The 12174-nt window shown below is 41.4% G+C and overlaps 1 pseudogene; it reads right to left on the bottom strand.

The window, feature by feature from the left end:
* Positions 1 to 8539: 8539 nt before the first annotated feature.
* On the bottom strand, positions 8540 to 9182 carry LOC123787312 (INO80 complex subunit C-like; annotated as a pseudogene).
* Positions 9183 to 12174: the final 2992 nt, after the last annotated feature.

Raw genomic sequence — 12174 nt, 5'->3', positions numbered from 1 at the left:
CCCTCTACCTGCTGTTCCCCCTGCTTGTGCTCTCTCTCTCTCTGACAAATAAATAAATAAAACCTTTATTTATTTATTTTTAAAGATTTTACTTATTTGACAGAGAGAGACAGCGAGAGAGGGAACACAAGCAGGGGGAGTGGGAGAGGGAGAAGCAGGCTTCTCTCTGAGCAAGGAGCACGATGCGGGGCTTGATCCCAGGACCCTGGGATCATGACCCAAGCAGAAGGCAGACGCTTAATGACTGAGCCACCCAGGCACCCTAAATAAAATCTTTAAAAAAATAAAAGTAAATCATTATTAAAAAATAAATAAATACAAATTAAACAAAAATAAATCATTATCGAGTAGAGTTTATCCCAGAAATGCAAGAATGATTCAGTAACAGAAAGTCTAAAAATGTAATTTATCACATTAAAAGACTCAATGAGAAAATCATAGGATTATCAAAGAGAGACCCCTCCACCCCCCAAAAAAGAACTTTTGGTAAAGTTCAATGTTATTTATAATAATTCTATTTTTTTCCTTTTTTTAGAGAGGGAGAGAGAGAGTGTGTGTGCACCCACACACAAGCCGGGGGGGGGGGGGCGCAGAGGGAGAGAATCTGAAGCAGGCTCCATGCCCATTGCCAAGCCCCATGCCAGGCTTGATCTCAAGACACTGAGATCATGACTTGAGCCAAAATCAAGAGTCAAATGCTTAACCAACGGAACCACCCAGGTGCCCCTGAGCTTTGGATTTCATAACCACCTTGTCCTCCATGATCTTTACTCACTCCAGCAGTCATAACTTAAAACTTGACATCACAAAAAAAAACTTTCATGTTAGAAATCTCAAACCTTGGGGCGCCTGGGTGGCTCAGCTGTTAAGTGTTTGCCTTTGGCTCGGGTCGTGATCCCAGGGTCCTGGGATGGAGCCCCATGAGGGGCTCCCTGCTCAGTGGGGGGTGTGCTTCTCCCTATCCCTCTGTCCTTCCCCCCTGCTTATGCTCGCTCTCTCAAATGAATAAATAAAATCTTAAAAAAAAAAGAAATCTCGAACCCAGTTCCCCACTAACCATCTTACCTTGCAGTTCACTTGTTTAGTCATGCCCACCGCAGTACTTTGTCTCCCTGACAGTCACCTCCAATCCATGGGGTCCTGCCATTTCCCCAGCATCCAACAGTCTCCACCCACTTCTCCAAGAATCACAGTTGTTTTAATGACAAACAGTAATTAAAGAGTGCCTTGCCCTAGGAACACTTATTCACGTTGTGTTGGTCACTGTTTCTAGTTCTTTTCAGGGGACAAAACTATGTATATACAGTATTCATACCGATACTTGTAATTCAAATTTGAAACTACAGAAAATCTGTACTTTCTTTCTTCCATCAAAATTCATGGTTCTTGGGGCACCTGGCTAACTCAGTGAGTAGAGCACACAACTCTTGTTCTCTAGGCCGTAAGTTTGAGCCCAACACTGGGTGTAGAGTTTACTTAAAAAAAAAAAAATCATGCTTTTTTTGCAGCAAGGACTGGCAGGGGGAAGAATCTCCACTGAGATCCCAAGGAGAGGCTCTCGAACTTGCCCCACCCTGGGCCCCAGCACCTACCTGGTTGGCCCAACTCAACCATGGTCAAGGCGATCGTCATCTTCAACAACCATGGGAAGCCATGGCTCTCCAAGTTCTACCAGACCTATAGTGAAGACACAGAACAGCAATCATTAATGAGATGTTCTATTTGGTATCTAAGAGAGATGAAAATTTCCTAGAAGGAGGATTCTTAACTGGAGGATCTGACAACAAATTGATTTATAGACATCATGCAACATTATATATACATATAAGATTTTAAAATTTAAATTCAATTAACATATAGTGTATTATTAGTTTCAGTGGTAGAGTTCAGTGATTCATCAGTCTTATATACACCCAGTACTCATTACATCATATCCCCTCCTTAATGTCCATCACCCAGTTACCCCATTCCTCCACCCCCCCCCCTCGCCTCTAGCAACCCTCTGTTTGTTTCCTATGGTTAAGAGTCTCTTATAGTTTGTCTCTCTCTCTGGTTTTGTCTTGTTTTATTTTTTCCTCTCTTCCCCTATGATCCTCTGTTTTGTTTCTTAAATTCCACACATCAATGAGATCATATGATAATTGTCTTTCTCTGATTGACTTATTTTGCTTAGCATAATACCCTCTAGTTCTATCCACGTCGTTGCAAATGGCAAGATTTCTTTTCTTTTTTGATGGTTGAGTAATATTCCATTGTATATATATACCACATCTTCTTTATCCATTCATCTGTCAATGGACATCTGGGCTCTTTCCATAGTTTGGCTATTGTGGACATTGCTGCTATAAATAGTGGGGTGTAGGTGTCCCTTCAGATTACTACATTTGTACTTTGGGGTAAATGCCCAGTAGTGCAATTGCTGGGTCCTAGGGTAGCTCTATTCTCAACTTTTTGAGGAACCTCCATACTGTTTTCCAGAGTGGCTGCACCAGCTTGCATTCCCATCAACAGTGTAGGAGGGTTCCCCTTTCTCCACATCCTCACCAACATCTGTCATTTCCTGACTTGTTAATTTTAGCCATTCTGACTGGTGTGAGGTGGTATCTCATTGTGGTTTTGTTTTGTATTTCCCTGATGCCGAGTGATGTTGAGCACTTTTTCATGTGTCTGTTGGCCATGTGGATGTCTTCTTTGGAGAAATGTCTGTTTATCTTCTTTTTTTTTTAAGTTGTTTTTTAAAGATTTTATTTATTTGACAGAGAGAGAGTACAAGCAGGGGGAGCAGCAGGGAGAGGGAAAAGCAGGCTCCCGCTAAGCAGAGAGCCTAACATGCGGCTGGATCCCAGGACCCTGGGATCACGACCTAATCTGAAGGCAGACGCTTAACTGACTGAGCCACCCAGGCGCCCCGTTCATGTCTTCTGTTCATTTCTTGATTGTATTATTTGTTCTTTGGGTGTTGCGTTTGGTAAGTTCTTTATAGATTTTGTATGCTAGCCCTTTATCTGATATCTCATTTGCAAATATCTTCTCCCATTCTGTCAGTTGTCTTTTGGTTTTATTGACTGTTTCCTTCGCTGTGGAAAAGCTTTTTATCTTGATGAAGTCCCAATAGTTCATTTTTGCCTTTGTTTCCATTGTCTTTGGAGATGTGTCTAGCAAGAAGTTGCTGCGGCCAAGGTCATAGAGGTTGCTACTTGTGTTCTCTTCTAGGATTTTGATGGATTCCTGTCTCACATTTAGGTCTTTCATCCATTTTGAGTCTATTTTTGTGTATGGTGTAAGGAAATTGTCCAGTTTCATTCTTCTGCATGTGACTGTCCCATTTTCCCAACACCATTTGTTGAAGAGACTGTCTTTTTTCCATTGGATATTCTTTCCTGCTTGTCGAAGATTAGTTGACCCTAGAGTTGAGGGTCCATTTCTGAGTTATCTGTTCTGTTCCATTGATCTTTGTGTGCTTTTGTGCCAGAACTATGTCTTGATGATTACAGCTTTGTAATAGAGCTTCAAGTCCAGGATTGTGACGCCACCAGCTTTGGTTTTCTTTTTCAACATTCCTTTAGCTATTCGGGGTCTTTTCTGGTTCCATACAAATTTTAGGATTATTTGTTTCAGCTCTGTGAAAAAAAGTTGATGGTATTTTAGTATTTTTTTAAGGATTTTTATTTATTCATTTGAGAGTGAGAGAGACAGAGAGAACACAAACAGGGGGAGAGGCAGAGGGAGAGGGAGATGCAGACTCCCTGCTGAGCCGGGAGCCCAACATGGGGCTCAATCCCAGGACCTGGAGACCATGACCTGAGCCAAAAGCAGATGCCCAACCATCTGAGCCACCCAGGCACCCCAGTTGATGGTATTTTGATAGGGATTGTATTGAATGTGTAGATTGCTCTAGGTTGCATAGACATTTTAACAATATTTGTTCTTGCAACCCATGAGCATGGAACATTTTTCCATTTCTTTGTGTCTTCCTCAATTTATTTCATGAGTGTTCTATAGTTTTCTGAGTACAGATCCTTTACCTCTTTGGTTAGGTTTATTCCTAGGTATCTTATGGTTTTTGGTGCAATTGTAAATGGGATTGACTCCTTAATTTCTCTTTCTTCTGTCTCATTGTTAGTATATAGAAATATAACTGATTCTGTGCACTGATTTTATAGCCTGCCACTTTGCTGAATTCCTGTATGAGTTCTAGCAATTTTGGGGTGGAGTCTTTTGGGTTTTTCACATAGAGCATCATATCATCTGCAAAGAGTCAGAGTTGGACTTCTTTATCGATTCGGATGCCTTTTATTTCTTTTTGTCTGATTACTGAGGCTAGGACTTCTAGTACTATGTTGAACAGCATTCATGATAGTGTAAAACCCTGCGGTGCTCCTGGCCTTAGGGGAAAAGCTTTCAGCTTTTATCATTTTATCATTGAGAATGATATTTGCTGTGGGCTTTTTGTATATGGCTTTTATGACATTGAAGTATGTTCCCTCTATCCCTACACTAAGAAGAGTTTTAATCAAAAAAGGATACTGTAGGGGCGCCTGGGTGGCACAGCAGTTAAGCGTCTGCCTTCGGCTCAGGGCGTGATCTCGGCGTTATGGGATCGAGCCCCACGTCAGGCTCCTCCGCTGTGGGCCTGCTTCTTCCTCTCCCACTCCCCCTGCTTGTGTTCCCTCTCTCGCTGGCTGTCTCTATCTCTTTCAAATAAATAAATAAAATCTTAAAAAAAAAAAAAAGGATACTGTAGGGACACCTGGGTGGCTCAGTCTGTTAAGCATCTGCCTTTGGCTCAGGTCATGATTCCAGGACTGGGATCGAGTTCCACATCGGGCTCCTTGCTCAGCAGGGAGCCTGCTTCTCCCTCTGCCTGCTGCTCCCCCTGCTTGCACTTTCTCTCTCTGACAAATAAATAAATAAAATCTAAGAGGAAGGAAGGAAAGAAGGAAGGAAAGAGAAAGAAAGAAAGAAGAAAGAAAGAAAGAAAGAAAGAAAGAAAGAAAGAAAGAAAGAAAGAAAGAAAGAAAGAAAAGGAAAAAGAATGCTGTCCTGTGTCAAATGCTTTTTCTGCATCTATTGAGAGGATCATATGGCTCTTGTGCTTTCTTTCATTAACGTAGTGTATCACATTGATTGATTTGCGGATGTTGAACCACCCTTACAGCCCAGGAATAAATCCCACTTGGTTGTGGTGAATAATCCTTTTAATGTACTGTTGGATCCTATTGGCTAGTATTTTGGTGACAATTTTTGCATCCATGTTCATCAGGGATATTGGTCTGCAATTCTCCTTTTTGGTGGGGTCTTTGTCTGGTTTTCGAATCAAGGTAATGCAGGCCTCATAAAAAGAGTTTGGAAGTTTTCCTTCCATTCCTATTTTTTGGAGCAGTTTCAGAAGAATAGGTATTAATTCTTCTTTATATGTTTGGTAGAATTCCCCTGGGAAGCCATCCGACCTTGGGCTCTTGTTTGTTGGGAAAGTTTCTCTTTTTAAAAAAGATTTTATATATTTATCTATATCTATCTATCTATCTATCTATCTATCTATCTATCTATCTATATCTATCTATCTATCTATCTATCTATATCTATCTATCTATCTATCTATCTATCTATCTATCTATCTATCTATCAGAGAGAGAGAGAGAGCACACAAGCAGGGAGAGTGGCAGGCAGAGTGAAAGGAGGCTCCCTGCTGAGCAAGGAGCCTGATGTGGGACTCAACCCTAGGACCCTGGGATCATGACCTGAGCCAAAGGCAGATGCTTAACCGGCTGAGCCACCCAGGCGTCCCTGTTGGGAGATTTTTGATTACTGCTTCAGGTTCCTTGATGGTTATGGGTCTGTTCAGGTTTTCTGTTTCTTTCTGTTTCAGTTTTGGTAGTTTATACATCTCTAGGAATACATCCATTTCTTCCAAATTGCTGAATTTGTTGGCATATAGTTGCTCATAATATGTTCTTATAATTGTTTGTATTTCTTAAGTGTTGGTTGTGATCTCTCCTCTTTCATTCATGATTTTATTAATTTGGGTCCTTTCTCTTTTCTTTTTGATAAGTCTGGCCAGGGGTTTATCAATCTTATTTCAAAGAACCAGCCCTTAGTTTCATGATCTGTTCTGCTGTTCTTTTGGTTTCTATTTCATGGATTTCTGCTCTAATCTTTATTATTTCTCTTCTCCTGCTGGGTTTAGGCTTTATTTGCTGTTCTTTTTCCAGCTCCTTTAGGTGTAAGGTTAGGTTGTGTATTTGAGACCTTTCCTGTTTTTTGAGAAAGGCTGGTAGTGCTATATACTTCCCTCTTAGGACTGCCTTTGCTGCATCCCAAAGATTTTGAACAGTGTGTTTTCATTTTCATTTGTTTCCATGAATTTTTTTTAATTCTTTAATTTCCTGGTTGACCCATTCATTCTTTAGTAGGATGCTCTTTAGCCTCCATGAAACATTATATTTTGTCTTCTATGTGGATTCTTCAGAAAGTGAACTGGGCTTTTAATTTTTTAATTTTTTTAAAGATTTTATTTATTTATTTGACAAAGAGGGAGAGCAACAGAGAGAGAGGGAAAAGTAGACTCCCCGCCGAGCAGGAAGCCTGACGTGGGACTTGATCCCAGGACCTTGGGATCATGACCTGAGCTGAAGGCAGACACTTAACCAACTGAGCCACCCAGGCACTCCTGTCACACATACATAATATGTATTGCATGAAAACATGATCTTTTTCTCTTGGTTTAAATAAACTCCAAGGTAACTGGACTTCTAAAAAAAAAAAAAAATCAGGGCACCTGGTGGCTCAGTTGATTAAGCATCTGGCTCTTGGTTTCAGCTCAGGTCATGATCCCAGGGTCCTGCGACGGAGCCCTGAGTCAGGCTGTGCACTCAGCAGGGAGTCTGCTTAAGATTCTTTCTCTCCTTCCCCCTCTGCTCCTCCCCCTGCTGGCACTCTCTCTCTCTAAAATAAATAAATTAAATCTTTAAAAGAAATTAAAATAAATTTTAAAAATAAAAAAAATCATGGTTCCCAAGGGCACAGAAATGAATTAGAATATTTTATAGTTACTCATTTACCTTATCCTGCATTACATATTAAATAGTTTCTGAATAGCTAGTAATACTACCTCCACCAATTACAGAAACGGATACGATTTTTTTTGTTGTTTTTTGTTTTTGCAGATGCTATCCTCATTCTCTTCCCATTTTTTCATGGTTATAATATCTACATTGTCAGATCATATGGCCATTACATAATATACTTTCTCTTTTAATCTTCATTTAGTCTCAGTTCTATAAGTAACTAATATTATAACATTTACTCAGAGCCCTTATATTGATGTCTCTCCAGAGAGTTGGTTGTCTGAATTGCATTCTCCAGTGGATTTCCTAGGAAGGGCTCATGGGAACAATATTCCCTGAGTTCCTGCATATTGATAACAATTTGTCTCTGTCCATTACAGTGGAAGGTTAGTTTGCTTTGGCTCACATGTCCTTTTCTTAAATATTTAAAATACATTAACTTCATTTTCTTTTCTTGCATAAATCATTGCTGTCAGACAAGTCTGAAAAGTATCTAATTTGTCCCTTATGAGTCTATGCTTTTTTTTTTTTTTTTAAGATTTTATTTATTTGTCAGAGAGAGAGAGAGCACAAGCAAGCGGAGCAGCAGTCAGAGTAGGCAGAGGGAGAAGCAGGCTCCCCTCTGAGCAAGGAGCCTGATGTGGGACTCGATCTTAGGACCCTGGGATCATGACCTGAAATGAAGGCAGCCGCTTAACCTACTGAGCCACCCAGGCATCCCAAATCTATGTTCTTTTTGTCTGGTTAAAAGATTTTTTTCTTTAAGGTCTAAGGGCGCTGGCTGACTGATTTTGGCTCAGGTCATGCTCTTAGGGTCCTGAGATCCAGCCCCGTGTTGGGCTCTGTGCTAGATGTGGAGCCCACTTAAGATTCTCTCTCTCCCTCGCCCTCTGACCCACCCCCCACGCGCACCTGCTCTCTCGAGGGAAAAAAAAAAAGTCTAATAAATTTATTAGAATATGTCTTTGTCTTGGTCATTGTAGGTCAATATTTTAGGCACCTGCTATATTTTTTTTCTTGTCAAACAATTTTACTTGAGGCAACAACTGAAGTATATTTTTTTTGAGAGAGAGAGAGAGCGTGCAAGCATGGGAGTGTGAGTGGGGGTAGGGGAGGGGCAGACGGAATGGGAGAGAGACTCTTAAGTAGGCTCCACACCCACCGTGGAGCCCCACAGAGAGCTCTATCTCAGGACCCTGAGATCATGCCCTGAGTTGAAATCAAGAGTCTGACACTTAATAAACTGAGCCACCCAGGTGCCTCCAACTGAAGTATAATTTAATTCAACAGGAAATATCACTCTTGGAGGGAAAACAGAGGGAGGAAACCCTTAAATTAAAGCCAAACATTTTTTCTAAGGCACAGCACTGACATTTCCAGATTGACAGAATAAGTTTGTTTCCATAAAAGAAAATCATGAGTCCAAAATTTGCCTTTGAGACAGTGTCCACTTGGTCTCCATTTCTCAAGGCTCAGGGAATGATGCTTGCAGCCTTCCTCAGGGCCACATAGCCAGTGATGACATTGAATGGCAGCCTCTGAACACAGGAAAACTCTTCAGTGGTGTTGAACTGTATCTTTCTCTGGGGGTCTGTGCCGTTGGCAAGAAGACCTGAAACATCAGAAGACTTCTGAGCCAGTTTAAAGGATGGAGGATCGAAAACCGGGGATGTACTGTATGGTGACTAACATAATATAATAAAAAATCATTATTAATAAAAAAAAATAATAAAGGATGGAGGAGCATCAATACCGAAGTTGCCACGGCTTTGCCCTTTGAGCAGCAGGAATTTGTTTCAGGTTCTTCCAGGTCCTGTTCTTGCCAGCTACCGCACCACCATGGCCAGAGTGCACAAAGTTTGGGTCCTTAAAGGGCAATGGCTTGGCAGCTTTTCCATAGGTCTTGTGCTGAAATTGGAGGGCGCCATTTTTTTCTCTCTCATGGCTTCCATACTGATACCCTGCCTAAAGCTGGTGGTGGACACTTGATTCTTCTCCCTGGCGCTGTAACCCCCGAGCTCCTGCACTTGTGGGAAGGACTGGCTGACCCCTTCTTGCTGTTCTGGGCTATTCTGCAGTGGAAGTACTGGCCACAACTGGAATTCGAGCCACCATTCCTGCCTTCTCTATATTCTTTTAATATGTAGTTTTGAATTTTTTAATTTCAGGAAAATCTTCTTGAGTAATTTTTTTGTTTGTTTGTTGTTTTGGTATTTTTTTCTGTTCCTTTGCTTTAGTTTTCTTTTTCAGAGATTTCTATTAACCTGTTAGTGGAGTCCTTGAAGATGCTCAAAGGAAGTTGCCTAAGGAAAAAAAAAATGTGAGCCAAGGATTTTATATCTTCCTTGTCTGTCTTTACTATTTGTCACTTTCTCTTGAAACCTCTTATTTCATTTCTTTTTACTTTAAATTATTTTATTTTATTTTTTAACGATTTTTAAAATTTGATAAATTTGTTTGTTTTTAAAGGATTTTATGTATGTATTGATTTATTTATTTTGAGAGAGAGAAAGAGAAAGAGTGGGGGGGAGAAGTGGGGGAGGGAGAAGAAAGGGGAAAGAATCCCAAGCAGATTCCACCCTGAGCAGGACCCAGGGCTCTATCTCACAACCCTGAGATCATGACCTGAGCCAAAACCAAGAGTTGGACACTCAATCGACTGAGTCACCCAGGTGCCCCTAATTTAATTTTTTAAAACAATTTTAGTTGAGAGAGAGAGGGATAGCACCAGCAGGGGAAGGGGCAGAAGGAGAGGCACAAGCAGACTCCCCACTGAGCGGGTACCCATCCCGGGGCTCGATCCCAGGACCCCGAGATCATGACCTGAGCTGAAGTCAGATGCTCAACCAATTGAGTCACCAAAGTGCCCCTTTCTAATTTAATTTTTAAGTAAATTTTACATCCAGTGTGGGGGTCCCACTGGATCCCACCCCAGGATCCAGAACACACTCAACAGAGTGAGCCAGCCAGGGGTCTCAAACCTTGATATATTTTTTAAAAGATTTTATTTATTTATTTATTTATTTATTTATTTATTTATTTATTTGAGAGAGAGAGCAAGCAGAGATAGTAACAGAGATAGCAAGAGAAAGCACGAGCAGAAGGAGAGAGCATGAAACCCCGTGCCCATTGACTATCACCTTCCTATCACCCCTTCACCCCTCTCCCTAAGCCCTAAGCAACCACTAATCTACTCTCTGTCTCTATAGATTGCTCTTTTCTGAACTTTCATAATAATGGAATTATATAATACTTGGACATTTCTGACTAGCTTCTTTATTTAAACATAATGTTTTCACCTTTTTTTTTTTTTTTTGGAAAGAGAGAGAGCATGAGTGGGGGCTGAGGGCAGAGGGAGAGAAAGAGAGAGAGAGAATCTTAAGCAGGCTCTGTGCTGAACGTGGAGCACAACTCAGGGCTTAATCTTAGGACCCCGAGATCATGACCTGAGCCAAAATCAAGAGTTAGACACTTAACCACCTGAGCCACCCAGGTGCCCCAGTACTCTGTTCTTTTTATGGGTAAATAATATTAATTGTCTGGATATATAACATTTTGCTTATCCATTTTTCTGTAGATGGACATTTGGGTTATTTCCATTGTAGGAAACAACCTTACCTCTACCCATCTTAGGTTCTCCGATGGGGCTCTTTAACAAAAAAGAGAGATTAACGAGATAAAACGGACACGTTTGTTAACACACGCAGCCACATCAGAGCGGAGAAGCCTCAATGGAGAGTAATTCAAAGTGGTGGCTTAGAACTCTAGCTAATATAGCATCTTCAAAAAAGAGCAATAAATTTATGGCAAAATGACAGGAGAGGACAAAGGAAGTTTTAGGCTTCTAAGGGCAGCAAACTGTGGGAAGGTCAACATATGGGAGGAAACTAATGGAGTGACGTTTGTTTGGGGATTTCTCTGGTGCCGTCTCTGGGCCGATAAGAGTCTGGAGCATCTCCAGTAAAGAATTTATATTCTGCCTTTAGGCAGAAAAGGAGGGTAGAAAGAGAGCTTTTTATGTGTTTGCTGCTTCTTAATTGCCTTTAGTTCAAAATAATTTCATGTCAAAGAGGCATATTTTGGGGCGACACTCTGGGTTTCTTCACTGCCTTCTGGCCGTTAGGAATACTGCTGCCATGAGCATTCACGTACAAGTTTTTGTGGAGATAGATGTTTTCACTTCTCTTGGGTCTATAATCAGGAACGGAGCTGCCGAATCATTTTATTTACGCTTTGTTTCCATTAAATGACATGGTCTTCAGGATGCGCCAAGTGGTCGTCCCTCCTGCAATCGGACACTCAGTCCTGGGCTACACGCATTGACGACCGGGCCGTGTACAGCTAGGAGAGGCCAGCGCAATCGGGAAGGGGTTGTTAACCAAGTCACCAAGTCACTTGAAGAGTAAGGGGAGGATGTGCAGACATATAGCTGAAGAAAGGAAAACTGAAAGGAAAAAGGGAGACGTATTCAAAGATCTGAAGGGTTGTTACACAGAAGCAGGATTAACCACAGGGTAGAAGTAAGTGTACTTGGTGGAAGCTTCAGAGAAACATAATGGGTCTGAAGATTTTCCTTCCTTCCCTCCTTCCCTCCTTCCCCTCTCCCTCCCTCCTTCCCAATTATTTTATGTTTTGACTACATAAAACAGGAATAAAACATAAAAAGAACAAAATATGTGCAGCGATATCTTGCATTCAGTTCCCCTTCATATAGGCAGTTTCTTACACATCCTTCAAGATGTATAAACAGATTTTTTTTTTAATTTTAAGGATTTTATTTTTTTTTTAAGATTTTATTTATTTATTTGACAGAGAGAGAGACAGCCAGCAAGAAAGGGAGCACAAGCAGGGGGAGTGGGAGAGGAAGAAGCAGGCTCCCAGTGGAGGAGCCTGATGTGGGGCTCGATCCCAGGACCCTGGGATCACGCCCTGAGCCCAAGGCAGACGCTTCACGACTGCGCCACCCAGGCGCCCCAAGGATTTTTTTTTTTTTAAGATTTTATTTATTTGACAGAGAGAGCCAGCCAGAGAGAGGGGGAACACAAGCAGGGGAAGTGGGAGAGGAAGAAGCAGGCCTCCCAGAGGAGGAGCCCGATGTGGGGCTCGA

This window comes from Ursus americanus, chromosome 17, assembly GCF_024610735.1.
Source record: "Ursus americanus isolate L20-20 chromosome 17, mUrsAme1.1.p, whole genome shotgun sequence".
Classification (NCBI taxonomy): Eukaryota; Metazoa; Chordata; class Mammalia; order Carnivora; family Ursidae; genus Ursus; species Ursus americanus.
Note: the sequence above shows the minus strand (reverse complement) of the source record. Positions and strands in the feature narration are given on the sequence as shown.